Source organism: Tamandua tetradactyla, chromosome 2 (genome assembly GCF_023851605.1).
Source record: "Tamandua tetradactyla isolate mTamTet1 chromosome 2, mTamTet1.pri, whole genome shotgun sequence".
NCBI classification, from domain to species: domain Eukaryota; kingdom Metazoa; phylum Chordata; class Mammalia; order Pilosa; family Myrmecophagidae; genus Tamandua; species Tamandua tetradactyla.
The window spans coordinates 37,896,612-37,921,517 of NC_135328.1; the positions used below are offsets into that span (position 1 = coordinate 37,896,612).

At 39.1% G+C, this 24,906-nt stretch overlaps 1 long non-coding RNA gene across 7 annotated transcripts; it reads left to right on the forward strand.

Moving 5' to 3' along the window:
• Positions 1-831: 831 nt before the first annotated feature.
• Positions 832-16,125, forward strand: LOC143659717 (uncharacterized). 7 transcript variants are annotated; one of them, XR_013163673.1, is made up of 7 exons: positions 832-893; positions 1,915-2,032; positions 3,351-3,529; positions 3,638-3,698; positions 12,070-12,230; positions 13,235-13,404; positions 15,818-16,125. It is a non-coding gene; the product is annotated as an uncharacterized LOC143659717 (long non-coding RNA). The 7 variants fall into 7 exon arrangements; XR_013163675.1 differs by having other exon boundaries at positions 3,351-3,698; positions 13,231-13,404; XR_013163672.1 differs by having other exon boundaries at positions 3,351-3,698.
• The last annotated feature ends 8,781 nt before the right edge of the window (positions 16,126-24,906 follow it).

A 24,906-nucleotide genomic window follows, 5' to 3' on the forward strand; every position in this document is an offset into this window, starting at 1 on the left:
GGAATTTTTTCCTTAATTGACTCCTCAGTTAGTTCATTGCTTGTGCATAGATACATTACTGATTTTTGCACATTAGTTTTATATCCTGCCACCTTGCTGATTTTACTAGCTTAAGAAACTTTGTTGTTAATTTCTCAGGATTTCCAAGTATCATGTCATCTGCAAATTATGACAGTTTTACTTTTTCCTTTTCAATTTGGATGCTTATTGTTTTTTTCCCTGCCTGATTGCTCTAGCTAGAACTTCTAGTACATTTTTGAATAGTAGTGGTGACAGAGGGCATCCTTGTCTCATTCCCGATCTTAGGGGGAAAGCTTTCACTCTCTCACCATTGAGTACCATGCTGGCTACGGGTTTGTCATACATGTTCTTTATCATATTGAGGAAGTTATCTTTGATTCCTACCTTTTGCAGTGTTTTTAGCTGAAAAGAATGTTGAATTTTGCTTTTTCAGCATCAATTGAGATGATCATGTGATTTTTCCCTTTTGATTTGTTAATGTGCTGTAATACATTAATTGATTTTCTTTTGTTGAACCATCCTTGCATTCCTGGTATAAATCCCAGTGTGTCACAGTGTATAATCTTTTAATGTCTGCTAGATTCAATTTGCTAGTATTTTGGTGAGAATTTTTGCATCTCTGTTCATTAGGGAGATTGCCTATAGTTTTCTTTTCTTATAGTATCTTTACTCAGTTTTGGTATTAAAGTGATGTTAACATCATGAAATGAGTTAGGTAGTGTTCCCTTTTCCTCAATTTTTTGAACAGTTTGAGCTGGATTGGTGTTAGTTCTTTTTGGAATGTTTCATAAAATTCCACTGTGAAGTCATCTGGCCCTGGGCTTTTCTTTGTAGGAAAATTTTTGATGACTGATTGAATCTTTTTACTTGTGGTTGGTTTGTTGAGATCTTCTATTTCTTCTTAAGTCAGTGTAGCCTGTTTATGTGTTTCCAGGAATTTGTCCATTTCATCTAAGTTGTCTAGTTTGTTGGCATATAGTTGTTCAGAGTATCCTCTTATGATTTTTAAAAAAATTTCTTCAGGGGTCTGTGGTGACGGTCCCCCATCCATTTCTGATTTTGTTTATTTGTATCCTTTCTCTTCTTTTTCTTTGTCGGCCTTGCTAGTGATCCATAGACTTTTTTATTTTCTCACAGAACCAACTTTTGGTTTTATTGATTCCTTCTATTATTCTTTTGTTCTCCTATTCATTGAACTCTACTTTAATCTTTGCTATTTCTCTTCTATTTGTTTTTGGGTTAGTTTGCTGTTCTTCCTCTAGTTCCTCCAGGTGAGCAGGTAAATCCTCAATATTTCCTCTTTCTTCTTTTTTAATGTAGGCATTTAGGGCAATAAATTTCCCTCTCAACACAGCCTTTGCCACATCCCATAAGTTCTGATATGTTGTATTCTGATTTTCATTAATTTCCAGATAGCTACTGTTTTATCTAACAATTTCTTCTTTGACTCACTGGTTGGTTAAAAGCGTGTTATTTAATTTCTATGTATTTGTGAAAGCTCTTGTTCTTTTGTGGTTATTGATTTCCAGCTTCACTCTATTATGATCAGAGAAAGTTCTTCGAATAATCTCAGTGTTTTAGAATTGATAAAAAACTGTTTGTGCCCCAGCATGTGATCTATCCTGGAGAATATTCCATGAGCATGAGAGAAGAATGCATATCCTGGTGTTTTGTGGTGTCACAAACCAGATATGTCTGTTAGGTCTAACTCATTTATCTAATTGTTTAAGTTCTCTATTTCATTGTTGATCCTCTCATTGTTCTGTCTATAGAGGAGAGGGTGTATCTTCATACACTTAGTGGTCTTCTGTTACCTTTGAGGTCTGTAAATAACTTGATAAGCTTACTTTGGAAGTTGATTTCCTTCCAAAGTCTAAAGCTTTGTATTTGCAGGATGGGTGTGGAGCAGTATGTGGAGCATGTGGTGGGGTACAACAGTGCAGTGACGTTTTGCCATGCCAGTATAGGCACAGAAAATCGGGTACACTACACTGGTGTCTGTGCACATGGGGTGAGTGGTGTGGGTTGTGAATGTGTGATGTAGGAGTCATGGGGGCAGGGTGCAGCTCAGGCAGGTTGAGGAGTACAGGAGCAGGGTGCAGTATAGGGGACACAGCAGTAAGGTTTAGTGGGAGGCAGATTAGGGTCTGTGCAGATGCACAGGGGTTGGTACAAGGGCAGGATGTGGGTGGTCACATGGAGCATGGGGGTCACAGTATCATGGTGTGGGGTACCGGGCACGAGTGTGTCCTTGTGCACGGGGAGTGGCCCAGGAGGGCCAGGATGCAGATGTGTGAGTATGTAGGAGCAGGGCACAGATCATGGGGCATAGATTATGGGGGCTGCAGGATGTGGGTCAGGGGTGGGTGATGTCAAGCAGGTGGAGCCTTAGTGCAGGTGTGCAGGTGCAGTTGTGTGGGTGGCAGGGGTACATGCATGTGCTGAAGGGGACTGTGGGACAGATGTGCAGGTGAGCATCTGCCAGGTGTGGGAGAAGGGTACTTATGCTGGCAGTGTGGCAAGTGTGTACATGTGCTTGGGGCAGGATGGGTGGGGTGCAGGAGTCAAGAGGTTGGTGAATGGATGTGTGGGTGCCCAGCAGGGAGAATGTGGCTGGGTGCCTGCATGGGTCTGAGGGGTGGTGCCTTTGTGTGTGCATGTGTAGAGCTCAGGGGTGGAGGGGTGGACTTGTCTCTGCATGAGCTGGGGCAGGTGTGGCCCGGACACTCAAGTTAGCACTTGCCCAGGGCTGAGGGGGTTGGCTGTGTGGTTAGGGTGTGCATGTGTGCCTATCTCAGGGACATGGGGCAAGGTTGTGCCACTGTAGGGGCTGGAGACAGATGTGGCCTGGGTATGAAAGTGAGTGCCTGCAGCCCAGATGTGCTGGTGACTACCTGCAGTAGCCAGGGAGGAGAAGGTGGGGTTGAGAGGCATGTCTCAGGATGGGTAGGACAGGCTTGCATACATCAGTGGGGTCAGAGGGAGGGTCTAGGTGGGGGTCCTTGGAGCACATGAGGGGAGGGCATGTGACAGGATTCAGGTGCATGGGGACTGTGGGGGATCACAGGTCACAGGGCGGTGACAGGACACTTGGGTGTAGTGCATTCATGGAACCCAGATTGCCTAATATCTTAGTTCCCGTCTCCCTATCCGTGCACTCCTGAGGGATCTGGGCCTCTGTTTGGAAAGGTGCATATTAGGCTGTTTGCACTAGCTGGATGGTCTCTGGTTCACTGGGTATTGAGTTCTTCACCTTTTGCAACAAAAGCCTCCCTGTGTGGTATAGAAGATCCTCCCAAGTCACTTACACCCTGGAATTGCTTTCCCAGTTGTTTTCCTGTCACTTCTCCAGCTGCTCCTTGGAGTAGGGGTGAACTCAACTTATCCTATTCTGCCACCTCCCTGTCTCTTTTAACCAAGCCTGCATTGTTCTGCCCACCCCTGAGTCAAATACATCTCTTAAACTAAAGGTACTTCTTGGATCAAAATAAGGCAGCACAAAGGAAACGTAAGGCCTTATTTCACAGTTCAGAGTTATTTAAAACAACACAAGTGTCTCAGAACACTTCATATATGTCTGTATTTCTTATGTTGTCTATTACGGTCCACCTCTCAGCCTTTTTTGTCTCTATCTGTGCAAGAAATGAAAGAAGATTGAGTAGACCTTTATTCCAAGGGTAAGTTATTTTTCTCCTCCTCTTTCTCCTTTTCTTCTTCCTCCTCCTTTAACCCCAAATACTGCCCTACACTTACTTGATGGTCACTTCTACCATTCTCAGTACCTTCTGCCATAACAGAAAGGATCCTTATGTCCATGCCTGAGGACCTTAGAAAGTCATAGGATTATTTGTAATATATGGGACATAACAGAATCCTAAGAATAGCCCCCACACTACAGAAACAGACCAAGTTTCAGTCCAATTTTGTCTCAAGAAAGATGGTTTATCTCACATTTCATAAATGAGACTTACCCAGTCCCCTTCCCTAATTCAATCTTCCCCACTAAATACCATCACCACTCTAATGACAAGGGGATAGTGGTGGAGGAGGGGAAATTATTAGAAGAGCTGGGGTGATGAGTTTAATAACTTATTCCTTCATACCTGGAACTTTTTGATTCTATTGTGAGTTTTTTCTTTTATTTATGTATTTTTAAAAGCAATAATAATATTGTTTAGGGTCACTAAAACCATTCATCACTTACTTAGATTTCATTCTCATAGGAGAAAGAAAGGTTTCTTCCCCTTTAGTACATTTTTATTGTTAACAGGAGTTTACATCTGGTTCCATGGTTGGAAAGTATACTTCCTTAAGATAGCAGTCTAATTCAGTTAGCCAAGAAGGGAAGGAAAAGGAATACTTATGTTCATGCATGACCAATCAGAGACATAACCAAGCCGTCTTGCTTTGAGAAGGGGATGAATCGAATATTCATTGCTCTAGTTACTAGACCTTATAACTAATATGGGTCTTTATTGAATTATTGATATATACCTCAAATGCTTCATCATTTAAACCCTTTTTTGATTGGAACACTTTCTCACTAATGATATGGTGTCAACAAAATGATGATGATTGACAGGATATTCATATTCACCAATATTTAGGCAGTATGTTATGTAATGAGGATTATATGGAGATGATTATCATATATTTGTATTTAAGGAACATATAGTCTGGTAGGGAATATGAAACAAATACCATAAGTATGTAGAAAACAGAGCAAAATGTAATCAGTGCCAAATTAAAAATATATACAAAGTGTTATGTAAATTTTGAATAAAGGAGATCTTACCCAGTCAAGTAATAATGGATATAAGAGTGAGGAAAGCAGTTCTTGATCTGGGAAGTAGAACATAGATTTGGAAATGTGAGGACCATCTCTGGAAGAAAAAAAAACCTGCATGAACAGGTCTGATGTTGGGAAATTCAGAATTTAGGCCAGTGTTCACTATAATTCCAAATAAATATAGTGAGAAATTATATTGGAGGTGTAGACTGGGACCAGTTAACTAATAGCTTTGAATGCTGAGTTAAGGAATTTGGACTTTATTCTGCAGCCAATGGAGCCTTAAAAGAACTTTTGGAAGAGTGATATGAAAGATGAATCTGGCGGTACTGCTTAACATGGATTAGAAAAGAAAGTCCGGAAACAGATTATATATGGATGGGAAAGTGAAGAAAACTCATATATTTTGAGGTCCTGCTTTGTGTCATAGGTTGGCTAATCACTTTGCATATGTCAGCTTAATTCATTCTCATGAAAAAAAATCTATGACACTTTTATTCCCATCCCCATTTTCACATCAGAATTTGCACAGTGGCGTATGTGTAAGAGCCAATGTTAGAACTCATATTTGTGGGGTTTTGGTTAGCATGGGCAGTCTTGTTCTGGGGTTGCATAAAAAGGACTTGGCACTAGTTTGTATGTGAGGGAAGGAGATAAAGTGTAACTTTTAGGCACTAATCTGAGTTTATTAAAAAGATAAAATCAAACATTAAAAGAAAAAAGAAGCATAAATTAGTAACCAAGAAAGATGTGAAGTTGTTTAATGGAATCTGAATTCCATTTTAGATACGCTTGAGGTACAGATCACATCTAGTTGGAGACATCTGGCAGGTTGTTGAAAACATAACAATCAAGCTCATGAGGATGGTTAGAGTTAGAAAAGGAGATTTCCATAACCAACACATAGAGGTGATATGGAAAACCATGGAACTGGAAGAGATTTCCAAAGAAAAGAGCACTTAGAATGAGAAAAAAGAAACAGGGAAAATGACAGAAATAAATGAATGTAGGGTAAAATAAAAGTCAAAGAATTAAAGGAGGCAAGGAAGAAATGGGAAAGAGGCTGTGGATTAACAATGGCATATTACAGTGGGAGAAAAAAGCTAAAAGGAAAAATTTGTTATAAGGAGCAAAATGATTAATGTCAGTTTCAGAGAGGTTATGAAGCTTGAATACTGAAGAAATGATTGTTGATGTTGTAACAGGATGATTCCTGAAGAAGCTGTTATAGTGCCCAATGGTGTCATTAGCCATCCAGGTTTCTGGAGGGCAAATATAACAATATACTTTACAAAACTTTATATTAAAATTCACTAATTGCTTAGCAGGGATATGAAAACTATGCCATGCAATGGACTTCAAATACTAGCCAAATTTCTATTGGAAAGGGAAAGCATTGCATTCATTTTTAGACATTCCTGATGGAAGGCCAGCTGTTGTCCATGGTGCTAAAAGAGTCATCTGGCATTATAATATTGCAGCAATATGACCAGCATAGTTGGAGTGAATTAGGTGTTCCATTACGTGCCTCTATTTGGGGGATTTATTTTTCACTGAGATGAGATTTTTCATGTATATTTCCCATCTGGATGGTGTTTTCAAACTCCCCAATGGTTAAAGTCTAGAAAATAAGTGCTTTTAAAAAAGGAATAAATCCCTTGAAATGTGGGTATAAGAAATTGAGGTGAGGGAAAAACAGAAAATGGAAGACATGTTGAAAAGGATATAAAAATCTTTCTTCTTTCAAAATATCTGAAACCCTAAACTCTATGCTCAGTCCTCAATTCTACCCCTCCTGATAGAATGTGCAATGAAAATAATTTTACTTATATGGAATTCAGGCACTTTACTGAAGATCTCAATTAAAAAGTGAAAAATAAGCACATAAATTCATTGTTATGAATAATTGTAAACTATTAAAAGGGTTGCTAATGGAGTCATAGTCATATTTCTTGCATGTTCCTCCATAAAATGCATTTTGAATCACCAGAAAAAAACAGGTAATGCAGTAACATTATCCCCATAATATTCTTGATGAAGTCCACATAGCTATTATTCAGGTTACATAGGCAGGATATGTTTGGGAGAGTTGCCAATGAAACTGTGAATTGGGATTGAGATAATTACCCCCAATTTTTTTTCTGGTCAAAAAGTCAGCAATTTAACTGATTGACAGAAAGAGCCAATTCTATTATGAAATTCTTACCCAACAACATGTAATCAGTAACTTCATGATGTGTGCATGACGGAAGAAAAAGGAGAAATAAAACTCATTATGAACAGTGAAGGACCTATTCTTCTTTGAATCCAGGAAAGGAGAAAATGTGCCAGGACCACCAGGGCCACTTACAAATAGTCGATGATGGGAATTAGGTGTTTAAGTGTTGTGAGGAGCTCTAGTGAGAAGAAATAAACATGGCTGCTTAGGAAGATAAAGAGAAATGTTTACATAAATGATTCCCATAGTAAGGGGGGCATTATAGGATACTATGAAGACCTATAAAGAGATATTTCTATATTATTTAGATTCTAGGAAAACTCCTCAGGGAAAGTAATGTCTAAGCAAAGACTTGAAGGGCACAGAAGGTGAGCAAAGGAATAATATTTCTGGCAGAAAGAATACCATGCATTCAAAAATGGAGGCATTGGGCATATGCATTTAAGGAACGGGAAAATAAAACCATTGTGGCTCAAGAACAGACTGTAAATGATGAAGAAGTGTGAAATGATACAAGAAAGAAAAGGGTGCCACATCATAAAGGTACTTCTTTGGATGACATACAGGACATTAGCTTTTATGTTATGGAAAACCATTGAAGGGCTTGTCAGTTAGGGTTTGATCAGAGAAGCCGAATATTTATTATAGGGTCTTGACTTTTATCTGGTGGCAGCTACACAGCTGAAGTGAGGCTACTGCTCTGGTGTCTGCTGCTGGAACCTGAAGTCAGCAGGGCAGGCTATTGGGGAGGAAAAATGGGCATGCAGTGGGGGGAGCAAGAACAAACAGAAACCTGTGAGGATGCACTGGAACCTACAGATACAGACCGGAATGCTTGTCCCCCTATCACTGCCTCCAGTCTTAACTTCGATGATGCAGGTGTTCCAGAAGGAAAAGCTGGCATCCTAGTTCAAGCCAAATGCGTACCTGGCCCAAGAATGAGAGATACTGGAAAGCGGAGATCCTTGGAAACTGGGGAGCTTGCTGACCTGGAAGCAACCCCATATTAATTAAGTGAGCCAGCAGACAAGCACAAAATGCATGAGCTGCAAAAGCATGTTGGGCCCTGCGGGGATCTTCCAAATGTAAAAAGAATATGGATGCTTCTTCACTCTTACTTTTCACACCATACAAATATTTCTTCTGGCCTACACTCATTCTAAAGTATTCAGGAAGGAAATTCTGGTAAATGTAGTGCTGTTCGGTTAAGTTTCTATGATATGAATCTACTACAAAGAGGTTTAAGAAGTGATGTATCATTATTGTCATTATCAGAACTGAGTTAAGAAATACTGCATTATTGTTAATACAGACAAAAGGTCAGAGTGGGTCAAAATTAGGTATCTCCAATCTTCCAACAATAGAATGTGTAAGGTTGGCATCATATGGTAGTAGTCTAGTATAGCGTAATATGACAGAATTAGAACCACAAGTAGTATGCTTTAGTCAGATATCATAGAGTTAGTAAGTGCCCCCATCACTGACGCGTATTCAAGGAGAGAGAGGAAAATTTCCTTACATAAATATTTCAAGGTCATTCCTGAGTTGTATATTTGGGCTAAATGATTGCCAGATTGTTTTCTAACTCAAAGAGCCTGCAGCACCTTTTCTTAAGGAAAATTCACACCTCAAAGAGGCAAGGCAATTACACTTAAAAGAGTAAAATAACACAATTTTAAATAGAATATTTTACAACTTTTTTTTTTAACATGGGCAGGCACAAAGAATCGAACCCAGGTCTCCAGCATGGCAGGCAAGAACTCTGCCACTGAGCCACCATGGCCCGCCCTAAATAGAATATTTTAAAGATTTAAGTAGTGGTAAAAAAAGAAAAAAGAAAAATAGGTGTACGGAAGGTGAGAAAGTTGGGTTATGTGTGTGAGAAGGGATAGTTTCAGGAGTCAGTGCGCAGGTGGAACTCAATTTGAGCATTGGAATATAGGTAGGACCTTGTTAGGTAGAAATTCTGAAATGCAAATTCTTACCACATCATCCTCCAGCTTAATCGCTTTAAATGATCCAAGGATAAAGTCCAGAATCATTAGCATGATCTATAAGGCCTTGCTGAATCTGGTCTCAACTCCACTTCCAACCTTAGCTTGTGCCTACAGTTAATGCTATGCTGAATTTCTCCTTTTTTTCTCAAAGTTGTCATATCCCTCACACCCAGAGCTTTTTTATATGCTGCTGCAATAGTGTAAATTGCTCTTGAGCCCAGTTTTACCTGCATGAAATGAACCTACTCATGTTTTAATATCAAATTCAATATCATTTCCCATGGAGGCTGTCCTTATACGCTCTCTCTTCACTTCTGAACTAGGCTAATTCCCCGGCTATGCGTCACCATTGTTCACTTTGTCATCACACTGATCACAATTGTAAATCCAGAGTTATTTTTGAGATCATTAGATTTGTTTCTTCCCCCACCACTAGACTTTAAGCTCAGTGAAGACAACTGCTACATCCTTTTCACCTCACACGATACCTTACAGTTATCAGATATTTTTTGAATGAAGAAGGAAGAGAGCTTTTTGTGAATAATCGAATCTTGGGATTTGCATCTTTGTAGATTAGTCAGTTAACTTTAAGTGAGTGGTGATTTCAGATTTTGGTGTAGTTAAGTATAATTATTTTGCACCATTTTCATTTTGCTCTCTGTTTAAGCAAAAGCACATTTTATTTCTGATCTACTAAACTTGGCCTAAGCATCTTCAGCATCAGAATAAGCTGGGCACATCCCTGAGCAGTTCCTATCTTCCTAGGATTGCCCAAGAATAGTTTAGCATTTTCCTACTTTCATAATTGAACGTTACTTTGCAAACATCTGTTCTGAGTCCAAACTCCTAAGGAAACAGAATTTAAGACAACACTGTGTCTCTATTTCTGTGTTTACCTCATTTCCTTTCTGAACATGTTTTCCTCTGAGTTTCTATGAAGCTAAGAACTTTTGCAAATCCTCATCTGGGAGTTGGTTGCAGAAAATGTTCAGGGGAAAATCTCATGTCTGGGGTATTGAGAGTTTGGCCTCGTCCTAAATACTATGCCTTCTCTGGGGAAAATAGGAGATGTGTTCCAGATCTTCTTGGTTTAATCTGAAGAAAGAAAATCAGAGTAAATCAAGCAATTATTTGGTGACTAGAAATGTCTGTTGCAGTTTTCCAGTTGCTAATTCCTCTTTCAGCTAAATACAAATACAGTATGGACAAAGAATAGGGCATTTTTGACTCTGCTTCGGGGAGCCAGGGCAGGCTTCACAGAGGAGATGCCATCTGAGATAGATCTTGAAAGATGAGGGTGATTTTTGTCAGTTGATGAGGAAAAACTCATGGTAAAGAGAAGGAGGTTTGGTGTGTACAGAATATTCAAATAGAGTGGGGATAATGGAGGTAGTGAAAGCAGTGGGATGAGAAATGCACATTTTTTGTTATGATTCTTACATTGGGGAAGGTGAGGACAGTTTCCAGTCATTAATGCACTCACTGACCTTGTGAGCTTTGCTTACCTCTAAACAGCCTCAGAAGTGAAATGCAAGCTGAAGTTATCTGAACTTCCCTTCTCTACTGAGTAAACATGGGGTTCTTGGTTTTGGGACATCACCCTTTCCCTCTTCCCACTTCCAAATTTAACTCATTTTCTGATTATTCAGATCAGATTCTTCCACCAACTTTCTCACATAGACGAGTAAATTTCCCTTCTTTGTTCTTTTCTGTTATGTTTTTGCATTGATTATTGCAAGTATAACAAATACTATTGATCCTTTTATGTTCACTTTTGTATCTAACAACTTGGCTGGGCTCCCTGAATAGTTCTACTGGCTAGGCTATTGACTCCTGAACTTTTCATGTAAATTATGAAAATATTCTTATTGTCTAAGTAGAACTCACACATTCTAAGCACTTTTCAAATATTAGCTCATTTGATTTTCACATTAATCCTATTAGTGTATTATTACCATCATCAAAATCTTAATTTTATAGATGCAGCAACCTAAGGAGAAAAGTTAAGGAACTTGGCCAGGGTTACTCAGATAGTTAAACCAGGATTTAAACCCGAGTGTCTTCATCATCCATGCTACTTACCAGGAGGCAAGACTGCCTCTTTGTTACTATTTGGCCTCCTCCTTTACAATGTTTGACTCCTTCATTTTCCTTATATTATTGTATTAGTTAATATCTTTTGTGACAATGTTACATATTAGGGCTGTATCTGACTTTAAGGATAATTCTTGTAGTTTCACCATTAAGTATGGTATTAGGTCTCTCAGTAAGACTTGCATGCATGCTGAGACTTTCCTTGAAAACAAAGTAACACGTGATAACTTGCTTTCAGTGTGGTCACTGTACGATAAGCCTCACGTAGGGATTGCCCTAGTTAAATCCTTCTCTTATATGTCTCATTTTTTTGTTCATCTATTCCTCCTTTACTGCTTTTTTTTTGCATTAAGTGAATATTTTCTAGTGCAACATTTAAATTCCTTTCATTATTTTTCTGCTATACATTTTTCCATTATTTTCCTAGTGCCTGATCTAGGGCCATACACTTCCTATACATATATCTTAGAGATGGCCTGTTTTTAGAGCCCCTTCTTGCTTTAACATTATTTTATTTTAAGACCAACTCAATTCTGCAGCAGCTGTTCTTCTGGGTACAAATTCACAAGTGCTGATGGCTGACAGAGGTTCACTCTGTGTGTGAAGTTCACCTGTATTTCGGCTGAGAAAGTACTCACCTGCAAATATGAGGCATCAAATTCCACACTTTAGATTTTATCTCACCCACGATTCTGAATTAGAATAGAGATTCCAACATCAGTGTTACAAAAGCCTTCCTAAAAGTTCCTTATTTTTCACTTTGGTAACTCAGAACTTGCAATGTTGCCACATTGTCTCTGAGTAAAAGGATTTGCTTAAACAAATATGAAAGAAGGCAGTGAGAGAGACAGCTTACCTACTTATGCAAACTAATAACTTTAACGAAACTGGTCATGGTTGGAAAGTAAATGGATATTTTTTATTGATAATGGCTGTCTCTATCCATTCAGGCAGACTTGGGAACTATCTCCTTGGGCATTCCTTCAACGGCCTGGTCCAGTGCCACCTGCTCTATAAAATCTATCCCAATTGTTATGGCAGAGAAGAGAACACAGTCTCTGAAGTCAGAGAGACATGGGTTCAATAACCCTTGATCCTTGGGTGAGTTTGGGTAAGTCACTGAAGCCCTTGTAGTTTGAAGTGTAGTCTTTAGATCTACAGCAGCAGTACCTAGAAGTTTATTAGAAATTTTGAACTTCAGGTGCAATCTAGACCTAATGCATTTTAACTAGATCTCCAGGTGATTCATCTGCACATTGAAGTTTGAGAGGCGCTAATTTCAGCTCTCTGGTTCTCAAATTCTCTTAGGGCAGTTGGGGAGATTAAATGGTACAACTGGAATAAAGCACTTAAACCGAGACTGGTACAGAAAGGGTTTATCAAAGACAGTGGTTGTTATACATATTACTATTAGCAGTTTCTGTTGTGGTCACTGCTGCAGTCTTGTCTTTCCCAGCAGCAGTCATTTGGAGGCTGGGCCTTTACCTTCCAGATTGAATCCTTGTTCAAACCATGACCAGGGATCTTACTTTATATGAAACTGTTTTCCTGCCTATAAACTGAGTAAGTTGTTGTGAGGATTAAATAAAGTGATGCACAGCAACACTCCCAGATGCCATGTGCTGGGCACAGCATTTTGTATCCATTGTTTCACTGACTCTTCACATGGGGCCTCTGCAGGGCAAATGCTCAGAGAGAGGATGGCATGTGTTAAAGGGCACACTTCTAGTTAGTGGCAGAGCTTGTACTCAAACCTGGAGCAATCTGAATCCAAAACCAAAATGTGTTGCACATCATCCAGATGTCTCATAATTTATCAGGTGTCTGCTGCCATGAGAAATTATCAACAACACCTGAGTGGCAGGCTTTGACTTTTGACTCTGTTGTGCTGACTCCAGCTAGAGACAGCTATTTTGCTCCCCTGCCCATTGGGCTAACACATTCTGACTAACCCAACTCCCACTATTCTTCCCCCTTTTTATTCTCCAAGGGCTCAGATGGCCAGACCGAGTCAGATGGCCAGGGAAATCAAGGTGACCACTCTTATTAAGAAACCAGAGCCTGAACTAATTACAGTAATTAAATCTTTGTATTTACATAATACCTGTCAGGCAGAAGGAACATAAAGCTCTTTTCCAGGGCTGTGTAGAAGTAGCCCTCCAGCTCCCATCACTGCTGCTCTGCTGCTTCCATGAAGATGTGGAATGGAGGCTTGGAAGTAGCATAAATCCTCTCTGCTCTGGACCATCTCGGGTGCAGGGAGGAGTAAAATACTGACGACCAAGGTGAGCATCAACAGGCATCCAAAGCACCTAAAAAATGGGCTCCTTATAGGGTTCAACAAACCTAAATCCTGAAGCAACTCATGACCATGTTATTTAGCAGCCCTGGCTTAGTGAGTGTCTTACGTTACAATGACAAGCCTTTATCATGTCCTCTCACTGCCATACATTTTATGAATATCATTCATAATTCTTATGAAAGCCAAGTGAAATGGCTGCTAATACCCTCATTTTACAGATAAGGAAAGTGAGACTCAGAGAAGTCGAATAATTTAATGAGTGTTGCACAGCTAGTGGTGGTGTGGCTGAGTTTGGGAGCCAGAATTGTGAAATTTTGAAACCCATGAGCTAACCACCATACCACACTGCCTCCTGCAAGGCCTTCACCAATTTCCCAGCATTTTCTTCATTGTTTTCTCTTTAAGACCCTATGATGTAGCAAATATTGTCCCCATTATGCAGATTAAATACTCAGGCATGTCCATGTGTACACACACACACAAACATGTTTATACACACAAACACACCAGATTCAGAGGGGTCTCGTATCTTTCACCCAGGGGCAGGCACTGTGTCCAACTCTGGATTTCTTTCCACCAGGGCTTGTTGCTTTCTTTGGTCTAACATTTTATTCAATTAGTGTGGTCTTTTAAAAAATCAATAAATGGTTAGTGATGCCTTTAATAGATATTGACTGAATACAAATCTGGTGTTATTTATCACAGAAGTGATACTTTAATTATTTATTCCCCCCAGAGTAACATTAGTTATATCTAAAATGCTTGCTTTTTATAAGGGGAACCTCATTCCCTGATTCCTGGAGCAAAGGCCAGTCCATGGTCATATCTAACTCATTAAAGAAGTTATTTCCAGTGTGTTTCCAGCAGATCACTGCTACTTGGCATACACCTACTTGTTCCAGAACAAAAAGCAAAGGGCAAATCTGAGTCCCTGAACCCATGATCTTTCCATTTATCTAATGCTTAAATAAATTTTAAACAAAGCCAGCTTTCATTTAGTCAGTAAATGAAGAGTTACTAAGTGCCTATTGTGTGTCAAATACTGTGCTCAAGTTTGTTATATAGTGATAAAAGAATGGGAAAGACAGATAATAAGCAAATAACCAAACACGTGCACAAATCCCAGTTGAAATAAAGACTAAGAAGAAAAGAAGGTGGGCACACTAACAGGTAATAACGGAGCGTGTGGAGGTGCAGGGTGGTATTTATGTGGTTAGAGAAGACATTTCTAAGGAAGGGACATTTAAGCTGAGACCTAAAGGACAAGAGGAACCAGCCTAGTGAAGAATAAGAAAAAAGCACCCTAGACTTGGGGAAGTGTATATGTGAAGTTCCCAGGAAGAGGAAGGATTTGAAAAGTTCAAGGAACTGAAATGAAGCCAAGGTGGCTAAAACTTGGCAAGAGAAGGGCAGAGTGGGACAACATGAGGGAGAGTAGAGAGGTGTGAAAGAGGAGAGTGGTATAGGTCCCTAGAGAATATGGCAAGTATTTGGGATTCTACTTCAAAGTAAATGTAAATTACATTTTGAAAAAAAGGACTGACTCCTTTTCTCTGGAAGAATACGATTTAATATATTCCAGATTTCACAGTGGAGAAGGAACCAAGCTGTGGAGTCAGAAAGATTTGAGTTTAACCCTCCCTCAGCCACATATTTTCTCTATGTCCTTGGTGAGTTACGTATTCTCTGCAGAGCCTCAGTAGTACTCATCAGCCAGGTCAGGTGAGGTTATGCTACAGTAACAAATAAATCCTCAAATCTCAGTGCCTTGATACAACAATTTATTTCTTGCTCCTTCAAAGTTTGTTTCAGACTGTAGCCACCTCTCCAGAGTATGTTCCTCTGTGCATTGGCTCTACATACAGGTTGCTTCCATCTTGTGCCATCTCCATATCAACACGTTTCCTCATCTGGCTATGGACAGATAATCCCTGCAGTTAAAGCTTCCTCCTAGAAATAACACTCACTGCATGAACTCATATTACATTGGGTAAAGTAAGTCATATAGTCACTTAACTGAGGGATAAGGTAGAGGCTTTCTATTAACTGGAGACCAAGGGGAACCAGACTTCAGTGAACAGTAGTAATAATACATGCCTTATTCCTGGGGTGGCAATAGTTAGAAATGATATATGAAAAGTGGCTGACATCATAAGTGCTCAATGATGGGGGTGCTCCTTGGGGAGGCCTCTTCCACAGAGCTGCACATGGGGTATTGTGAAAGTCTAAACACGACAAAAAGCTTATTACAGTAGGAAGGTAATACATAACCATCACACACTTTAGGTCAGGGCTTGACAAATTAGCTCTCAGGCCAAATCTGGCTGCCATCTGTTTTTGTAACTAAAGTTTTATTGTAACACAGACATTCTCACTCATTTATGTATTGTCTACAGCTGATTTTGTACAAGAATGGCTGAGGGGAGAAGATGCAGCAGAGACCATTTGGTGGGCAAAGCCAAGAATGTTTGCTATGTGGACATTTACAGAGAAAGATCATCTACCCTGCTGTAGACGATCTCTCTAACTGCCTGCCTCTTCCTTGTTATTCAAACTCTCCTTTCTGGAATATTCTTAATTCTTTATCTAAGCACAATATGACTTTTACTTACAGTCCAAACCTTTGTCCCAATCTTTCCAATCCCAACTATGTTCATGTTGATTCTCTACCTAAATAAAATTAGAGATCTATGCAGAATTTGAATTTATTCTGTCCTTCTAATTTCTCTTTTGTTTCAAGTGGTGCCAACTGTGATTCAAAGAAAATGTGTGAGTGACCAAAGCCATGCTACTAACTGCCTCCAGAAACAAATCTCTCATCCAGCGTGGGAATGGCAGCCGATGGCTATCCCTCCTTCTCCCTTCTTTATCCATGACACGAGTTTCACACCACTATATGGCCACCATTTTCTGTCATTTTATCTCTTGACTTGTGCATTGCCTGTTGGGGAATGGATCCAGCAAATGTCAGGGGAATTTTCAGGCAACAGTGGTACTTTTTTTTTTCTGCCCTGTTAGGGTGAAAAAACCTGCCATAAATCCCATCCAAAAAATACTTTATAGAGTTCACCTGTACACAATGGATAAATCAATTGCTCTAAATTAAATTCTCTAAACCTGAAAGGCCTGGGTCTGGTGCTGGATTTATTCAGACTCTAGGAAAACAGTAATTTTCTGAGTCAACATCCTGACCTCACTTGAGTCAGCTACTGATCATGATAAAGCCTTTTCTCACCGGTTGCTGCTGCTTTAGAAGGAGTTAGACACATGTCCTGGGGACAAAGTTCCAAAGTCCAAGGGACAGAAACTAATCAAGACATACCGGCCAAAGGAAGCATGCATGATGCATCACTGACATTTATGGCCTCGTCCGGAGGCTGCTGGTCTTCGCCCCCTGTGAGGACATCACAGCCAGGATGCTGCCACTGCCCTGTTAGCTGCCCTGCTCATCCAATGCTGATGGGTCATTAATTAAACCTCCTTTCTTCATTCCTCCCACTGAGTTCAAGAACATGATCATTTGTCCTATGGGTCTTATTATGTCCTGCTGTTCATTCTCTGCTTTAAACTTCCAAGGTTCAGGATCTGTGACAGGTGGGGCAGCAACTTCCAACTCAAATTCTGAGCTATGACTCCACAGGTAAACTTTTACATGATTAGCCACCAAGATGAAATTACTTCAGCCTCCTTAATGTCCCTACTTCCCACATGAATCTGCTTTTCCAGCATAGACTCAAAGGTTGGTTGGTAGATTTGTTGTTTGAGTATCTATTTCTAATATTGAAAAGGAGCTTGTTTTAGTTTGTCGTGGCTGCTATAACAAATACCACAGGCTGGTTGACTGAAACAACAAGAATTTATTGGCTCATTGTTTTTGAGGCTAAAAGTCCAAAATCAAGGTGTCAGCATGGCCATGCTTTCTCCTAGAGTTGGGAGCATTCCAGTAATATCCATCCTCCATCACATGGCAATGATGTTGGTCCCCTTCTGTGGTTTTCTCTGATTTCTGGCTTATGCATCTTCTGGCTTCTCTGACTACACCCAAATCTTCTCTCTTCATAAGACCTCCAGTAATAGAGGTTAAGGCCCACCATGATTCAATTTGGCTATGCCTTATACTCAAATGGTCCTATTTAAAACATGTATTATGATTAAGAGTGTGCTTTTGGTGAGAAACATGATCCAGTTCCCAATAGAGCATTTACGGTTATGTTGCTTGGTCCTTTCCTTTACAGAGAAGAAACTGAAGCTTCAAGAGCTAAGAGGATGGCTAAGATCACACAGCCAGTCAATGATAGGGCCATATGTTTTCTTGGGCTCTTCAGCCCAGTGAGTTTAAATATAATTGTCCCTCTGGACCATGAATATTTTACCTCAGGGATTTTGAAGGCTAAAAGACTTCCACAGTTATGGAGAATCAAATACCTGTAAGGAGCTTCTGAAACCATGTGAGACAATTATTTTCCAGTGGGGAGATATGCTCCCCAGCATCAGAGTCCCAGGGCATGAGCAAAGCTGCGGGAGTCACACCTTATGCTTGGGCCCCTGGGAGTATCCATGAGAACTGGGAAGTTTTTATGTTTTTGAGCCCCTTTCCTTTGAGGCCAGTCTCGTCTCCCATGATCTGGTTCAGCTAGCACTAGGGATTGACTAGTTTCTTTTACATGCTACGCTTGTGATAAGGTCAAACTTCACTCCCCTGTACAAAGGTACTACTATCTTTGTACAAATTTTGGCCACCAAAATTTGAGGCTGCCTGGAACTTTAGCTCTAGGAGAAATGGTCCTTCTCATTTCTTCTCTCCCACCTTTGTAGGACCTGGTCACAGGTTCTGAAACAGTTTTATTTAGTGCCCAGAGAGAAAAAAATTCAAAGAAGTTTCTGTTTGTGGAAAGTTACTTTGTTCACCAACACCCTCCCCAGGGCACCCCCAGGAATAGCTTTCACTTATTATCTGAAGTTATGGGCTCTTTAATAAAAAAGATAAAACTTTGAGATAATCTAATAATTTCATTTATAAATAAGGTAAACCTTTGACCTTTAGAGAACTTGACTAGAAAGCTACATGGAACAGTGTGGGACAACATGGGCTTTGGAAAGTAGTAGACATGCTTTTGCTCTTCATCTGTATGACTTTGGGCAACATTTTTAACTACTTACCATTTCTCCAACTGTAAAAGGGCTTAAGACAAGGCTATATGAATATTGAGTGAGAGCTTGCATGTAAAACTATTCAACACTTAGAAGTTACTCAATAAAGGCCATTTACCTTTCCCGTGTGCTAGAGTCAGGGCTACCACTAAGCTCTTTAATTTCTTTTTACCTTTCAGTCAGCCAATTTATTGGATGCATATTTCTACATTTTTATATCCTATTGCCTACCCTTACATTTAGTTCTTATTGGTTATTAGAACCATCTTCTCAGAGCATTTTATAAGTTTATCTACTTCAGCATTTTGCATGTTGTGTTGTGCAATTCTGATTATGGAACTGTATCTCCACTTGATGCTGAGGTTGCTCAGAGCAGGGACTGTTCCTATTTCTTTTCTGAATTTCCAGCACAAATTGGCTGGAATATGTGCTCAAAAAACAGATTAATGCATGAGTGAATAAGTTGATGGAGTTTATCACTTTGCATCCTTCAACCTACAATGGAGAAATTAAAGTCTTAAAGGCTCTCATTGGACCCTTTACAGTATGGAAAAAACTGGGCCCCAAAAGTGACGATATCTACACCAGCCTCCCTGCCATTTTAATTGCATAAATTCTATTCCCACTATTCGTATGACACATAACATGAAGCTCATTCTTTCCCCATGATATACTGACCTTCAAATTGTGGTTCCCCATCTGTCACCCCTCTGTGTAATCTGCCGCCTGTCGCCCAATAGTTTATCACCCCTGCAATTAGCACCTCCAACCCTGTCTCAGAATGCCAGGCCAGGATCTGGAGTAATTGCTGCTCGAGATTCCTTCTGATACAAATGTTGACATTCTGTTGGCATAACTTGCAATAATGTATGCAGATTACATCCTTCCAGCGCCATAATTATTACTTCTTAGTAAGAAATAGGTTATTCCTGGCTTGATTTCTAGGAGCCAATTTAACTTTGCAACCTAGGTTGTTTAGAGAAATGAGAAGGAAAGGAGAAGAGAGTTAGCAGATTGCTCCCCAGGGAACAGAGCTTCAGGGTAGCCAGGTCTGGTCAGCAAGGTAGACTCTAGCTAGGAAAGCAGAGGACCGGAAGTCAGGAGTCCCAGGTGATTGCTACTAACTTGCTGTATGCCTTATAACTTCTGAAGCTGGAGTCCAGGAATATGTACTATAAAGTACATTCTTCAACACAGTAAAGAATCCCAGAGGAAATGCAAGGCCCTTCAAGCTCAATTTACTCTCATAAATGAGGAACGATGATATATGTTGAAGACATAATAGAATCCATAGGGATATATGGATGACCCACAGTGTTAGGGCAGATTTTTATGGAAGGAGTAAACAAAGAGAATTAGAAGTTACTTTTTTTCATTGCTTACTCATCTTGCAGCAGGAAAAGTGTATCATCACATGTTGGAAAACATCATCACCTCTTGACCCTTTCTTGCTCCATTTAAATCACCATCTCTTTGCATCCTTAGAATAAGTAAATTCAGAAACAGGTTCAGGTTCCACATTTTTTTAAAAAAGACCAAAACAGAGCCCAAACTCTCTAATAAAGCCTTTTAGCATATAAACTTATTTTCAGTTTATTTTATGACTTTTTCTATTAATATATCCTATAGTTGTTTTATTTGGAAAAAAAATACTTATTCTTTGACCAACTTATATTTTCTACTTGACTAATAGAATAAATAATTTTTCTCAGCTTTGGATTCATTGAGATCTTAAGATCTTTTCTTAATTCCTTATACCTAACCAAACTCTTATCATATCTCTTTTTTTTATGTGAAAGGAGGTATGTGATAGCATTTAGTTTAGTCCCAGCACTTAATAGTATACAAAATTATGCCATTATTTGGAACTGAGTGGAATTTTAGCAGGATTGGATGGATGATCATTCCTTTAAAGGATGGGCCTGAATTTGCATCTCATCTTGAGACCTCAAGAGGAAACAATCTCTGTGTAGGTAATGGTGCCCAAACACTGAATTATTCTCAGAGAAAGGAATCATTTGTCACCCATTTGTACTTTTCCCTTGGGCATTTGGGGAAGGAAGTAGAGTCAGAAAAGTGAGAATGAAGAACAGCACCTGGCTTGGCTTCCCATTATGGAGAAAATTGTTCCCAGCTGTATGTTCAGGCCACTTTTGTCCAATAAAGACGTCATGGTTCCATCTGTAATGTGTGTGGTTTCTTCGAAATGGGAATTGGGGATGCACAGTGTTTTCTTCTCCCTTTCTTTTCTTCTCATTTTACAGAAACCTTGCCACATCATAAACTCAGCAGGATATCTCTCTTGGTGCCTCTTCTTCTCTTTCCATTGCCTCCTTCTTCACTCTCACCTCCTGGGTTTCTGGATGCCACTGTTGCTGATCTGTTGTCCAAGTGTGTGAGGTAGTGGGGCCAGAAGTCCTTGCTAAACTGCTCATTAATTTGCTTGATGGGCTGACTCCAGATGCAGCCAGACTCATTAGGAGATGCTGGTTCATTTGGTGCTTCAGTCCCTCTGTAATGAAGTGAGAATATGTGGGATCCCTGGGCAATTGTGGCTGCCTGGATGAAGAACAGGGAATGAATGCTCTCCTTTCCCCCAAGCCTTAGCTCTATGAAACAGATGAGCCAATGAGTCCAAACACAATTTGGTGATACAGATTGAGTTATTCAGGGGAAAATTACCAAGATCTTGAACTTACTTCTCATCATACCAAGGGAAACATATATTCTTTCATGGGCAGTACTTGAATTATTCTTGGAATGGCATATAATATGGCATAGGTTCTGGGAACAGTGGAGGATGGCATTCGATTTAAACATACTATGAGTACTTGAGTATTCAAAATAAATAAAATAAGAAGTGACTCTACTCAAGAAGTTCACAATCACATCATAGGAGATTTTTTGCTAAGATTTTTTGTGGCTTTTTGAGGTTGTTTTATTGTGTGAAAAATTAGAACCATTGTAGGTTTACAGAAAAATCATGCAGACAGTACAGAGCTCCCATATATCCCTCTCCTAGGTTTTTCCTATTATTAATATTTTGCATTCTTGTGGTACCACTGTTACAATTGATGAAACAATATTATTATAATTATACTATAACTGTAGTCCGTAGCTTACATTAGGTTTCTCTGTATTGTACAGTTCTGTTTTTTGTTTTATTCTGGTAACATATATATTACCTAAAATTTCTCATGTTATCCACATTTAATTACAAAACTCAGTGGCATTAATTACATTAATGATGTTGTGTTCCCATCACCATCCTCCATTACCAACACTTTTCCATCACCCCCAAAAGAAGCCCCATAGCAATTACACATTAAGTCCCTATTCCCTACCTCCAGCCAGCCCCTGGCAAACTGTACTCTAGTTTCTGAATTTATTAAATTGCACTCTGATTATTTCATATCAGTGAGATGATCAGACAATGTTTGTCCTTTTATGTCTGACTTATTTCACTCAGCCATGATGTCTTCAAGTTTCATCCATGTTGTAGTATGCACCAGAACTTAATTTCTTTTTACAGCTGAATAATGTTCAATTTTATGTATATACCACATTTTGTTTATATGTTCATCTGTTGATGCACACAAGTTGTTTCTACCTTTTGGCAATTGTGAATAATGTCACATAGATATGCAAATATTTGTTTCAGTACCTGCTTTCAATTCTTTTGGATATATACATAGAAGTGGGATTACTGGGTCATATGGTAATTCTATACTTTCTATGAAAACTCCTAACTATTTTCCATAGTGTCTGCACCATTTTACATCTCCCCTGTGATGGTTGGGTTCAGGTGTCAACTTGGTCAGGTGATGGTGCCCATTTGTCTGGTCAGGCAAGCACAGGCCTAGCCATTGCTGCAGAGATATTTTGTGGCTGGTTGATAAACCAGAAGGCTGGTTTATTAAATCATCAGTCAGTTGATTCGTCTGTGACTGATTATATCTATGATCAACTAAGTGTTGTCTTCTAAAAATGAGAGAATCCAACCAGTCGGTTTTTATCCAATCAGTTGAAAACTTTTAAGGCAGAAGAGAGAATTTTTGCTGCTTGTTCAGCCAGTGAGCCTCTCCTGTGAAGTTCATTGAAAACATTCAATGGAGTTGCCAGCACACAGCCTTCTCTATAGATTTTGGACTCTTGTATCCCTTCAATTGCATTAGACACTTCTATAAATCTCATATTTATGGATATCTCCTGTTGGTTCTGTTTCTCTAGAGAACCCTGACTAATACACCTTGCAACAATGAATGAGTATTTTTATTTCTCCACATTCTCTCTAATACTTGTTATTTTCTGAGGTCCTAATAGTAGCCATTCTAGTGTATGTGAAGCGGTATCTCACTGTGGTTTTAATTTGCATTTCCCTAATGGTTAAAGATGTTAATCATCATCTTCTTATTTGCTCATTGGCTATTTGTGTATCATCTTTGGAGAAATATCTATTCGAATATTTTGCTCATTTCTTAATTGGGTTGTTTGTCTCTGTTGTTGAATAGTGAGTTATTTATATACCCTGGATATTAAACCCTTATAGGATATGTGGTTTCCAAATATTTTCACCCATTCTGTAAGTTGTCTTTTTACTTTCTTGACAAAATCCTTTGACACGCTATTAATTTTGATGAGGTTCCATTTATATATTTTTTCTTTTGTTGCTTGTACTTTTGATGTTTAACCTAAGAAATTATTACCTAACACTGGTCCAGAACAGGTTTCCCTAAGTTTTATTCTGGGAGTTTTGTAGTTTTTGTTCTTATAGTTAGGTCTTTCATCCATTTAGAGTTAATTTTTGTACGTGGTATAAGATAGGGGTACACGTTCATTCTTTACATATGGATATCCAGTTTTTCCAGCATCATTTGTTGAGGAGACTATTCTATCCCCCATTTACTTGACTTAGCTCCCTTGTCAAAAATCAATTGGCACAGATTTAAGGATGTTTTTCTGAACTCTCAGTTTGATTCCATTGGTTTATATACTGTGCTTGTGCCAGTACCATGTGGTTTCGACTATTGTAGTTTTGCAATAAATGATAAAGTTTTGACTGTTTGGAGCCCCTTACCTTCCATATGAAGTTTGTGTTTGGCTTTTCAATTTTTGTAAAGATGGTTGTTGGAAGTTTGATTGGCATTGTGTTGAATTTGTAAATCACTTCAGGTAGAATTGACATCTCAACAATATTTAGTCTTTTACAAAGGGAGACCTAGAAAAACATAATTGTACAACTTCAAATCCAGATAGACTAGGATAAAAAGAAAAATAAGAATGCAAAAATTACTCTCTATTAGAGAAAGTAAGAATGCAATATAGCAAAGGCATGACATTTTCCCCAGGTATGATTTTCATAAACTGAAATAGTGAGGTTGAGAGAGGGCATTCTGGGTTGAGGAAATTAGTTTTACAGAGGCATGTGGTTGAGAATGCAAAGGGTATGTGTTAACACAGGAAAGGAGTCTGATTTGACTGTGATGTAGGGAGTGAGAATGTAAGTTAAAGGCAAACGAGGTTGTAAGTAAAGTTTGCAGTCAAACATGAAGATTCTTGCAGTTTATGCTTGGGAGTTCAGGTTGTATTCTCTGAACTGTGGGAGGTAGGGAATCAGAAGTGTATGAGTAGGTGAAAACATACTATATTTCTTTCTGGAAGTTTTGATGCCAATAACTCTGAGAAAGGGATTTTCTTGAAATTGTTGGTAGAGCCAAACTGAACTATTTCTCAAAGTTTTTTTGCACCTCATTTTTCATTGTCTTCTCTGCTGCATACTTAGTACATTACTATTTAATGATTGAATTGTAAGGCAGCACATGAGACCTTTTTAATTTATCCACTAGCCTCTACATTAAACAGTTTTGTCATCCCCCAAAGATGGACCCAGTCATATTCACTTTTCTGCAATGTATACTACACCACCCACCATTTGCTCTCTTTCCCTTTCCAGCAAATGTAAATAACATCAATCTTCCTTTATCAGGAAAAGAATCTCCCTGAAATTTCACTATTTGGAGATTCACTTATTCCTTTATTCATTCTTACATTCAATAAATGTTCATGTGATCATTAAACATCTGGCTAACTATGCATTCCCCATCCATATAACCATTTGGTCCATTCAATTATCTGCATAATAAAATTGAAACTTTTCTTTCCACCTCCCCATGCAGAAATACATGAGCTCCTTAGCAATCCACTCTAGACTACTGTCTGTTTTCATGAGCTGATACACCTGTCATTCTCTATTCTTGGAATTTTTCTTGCCACCCACTTCACAGAAGTCTCACCATTCCCATGGATGATTCCTACACCTTTGTTTCAAATTATA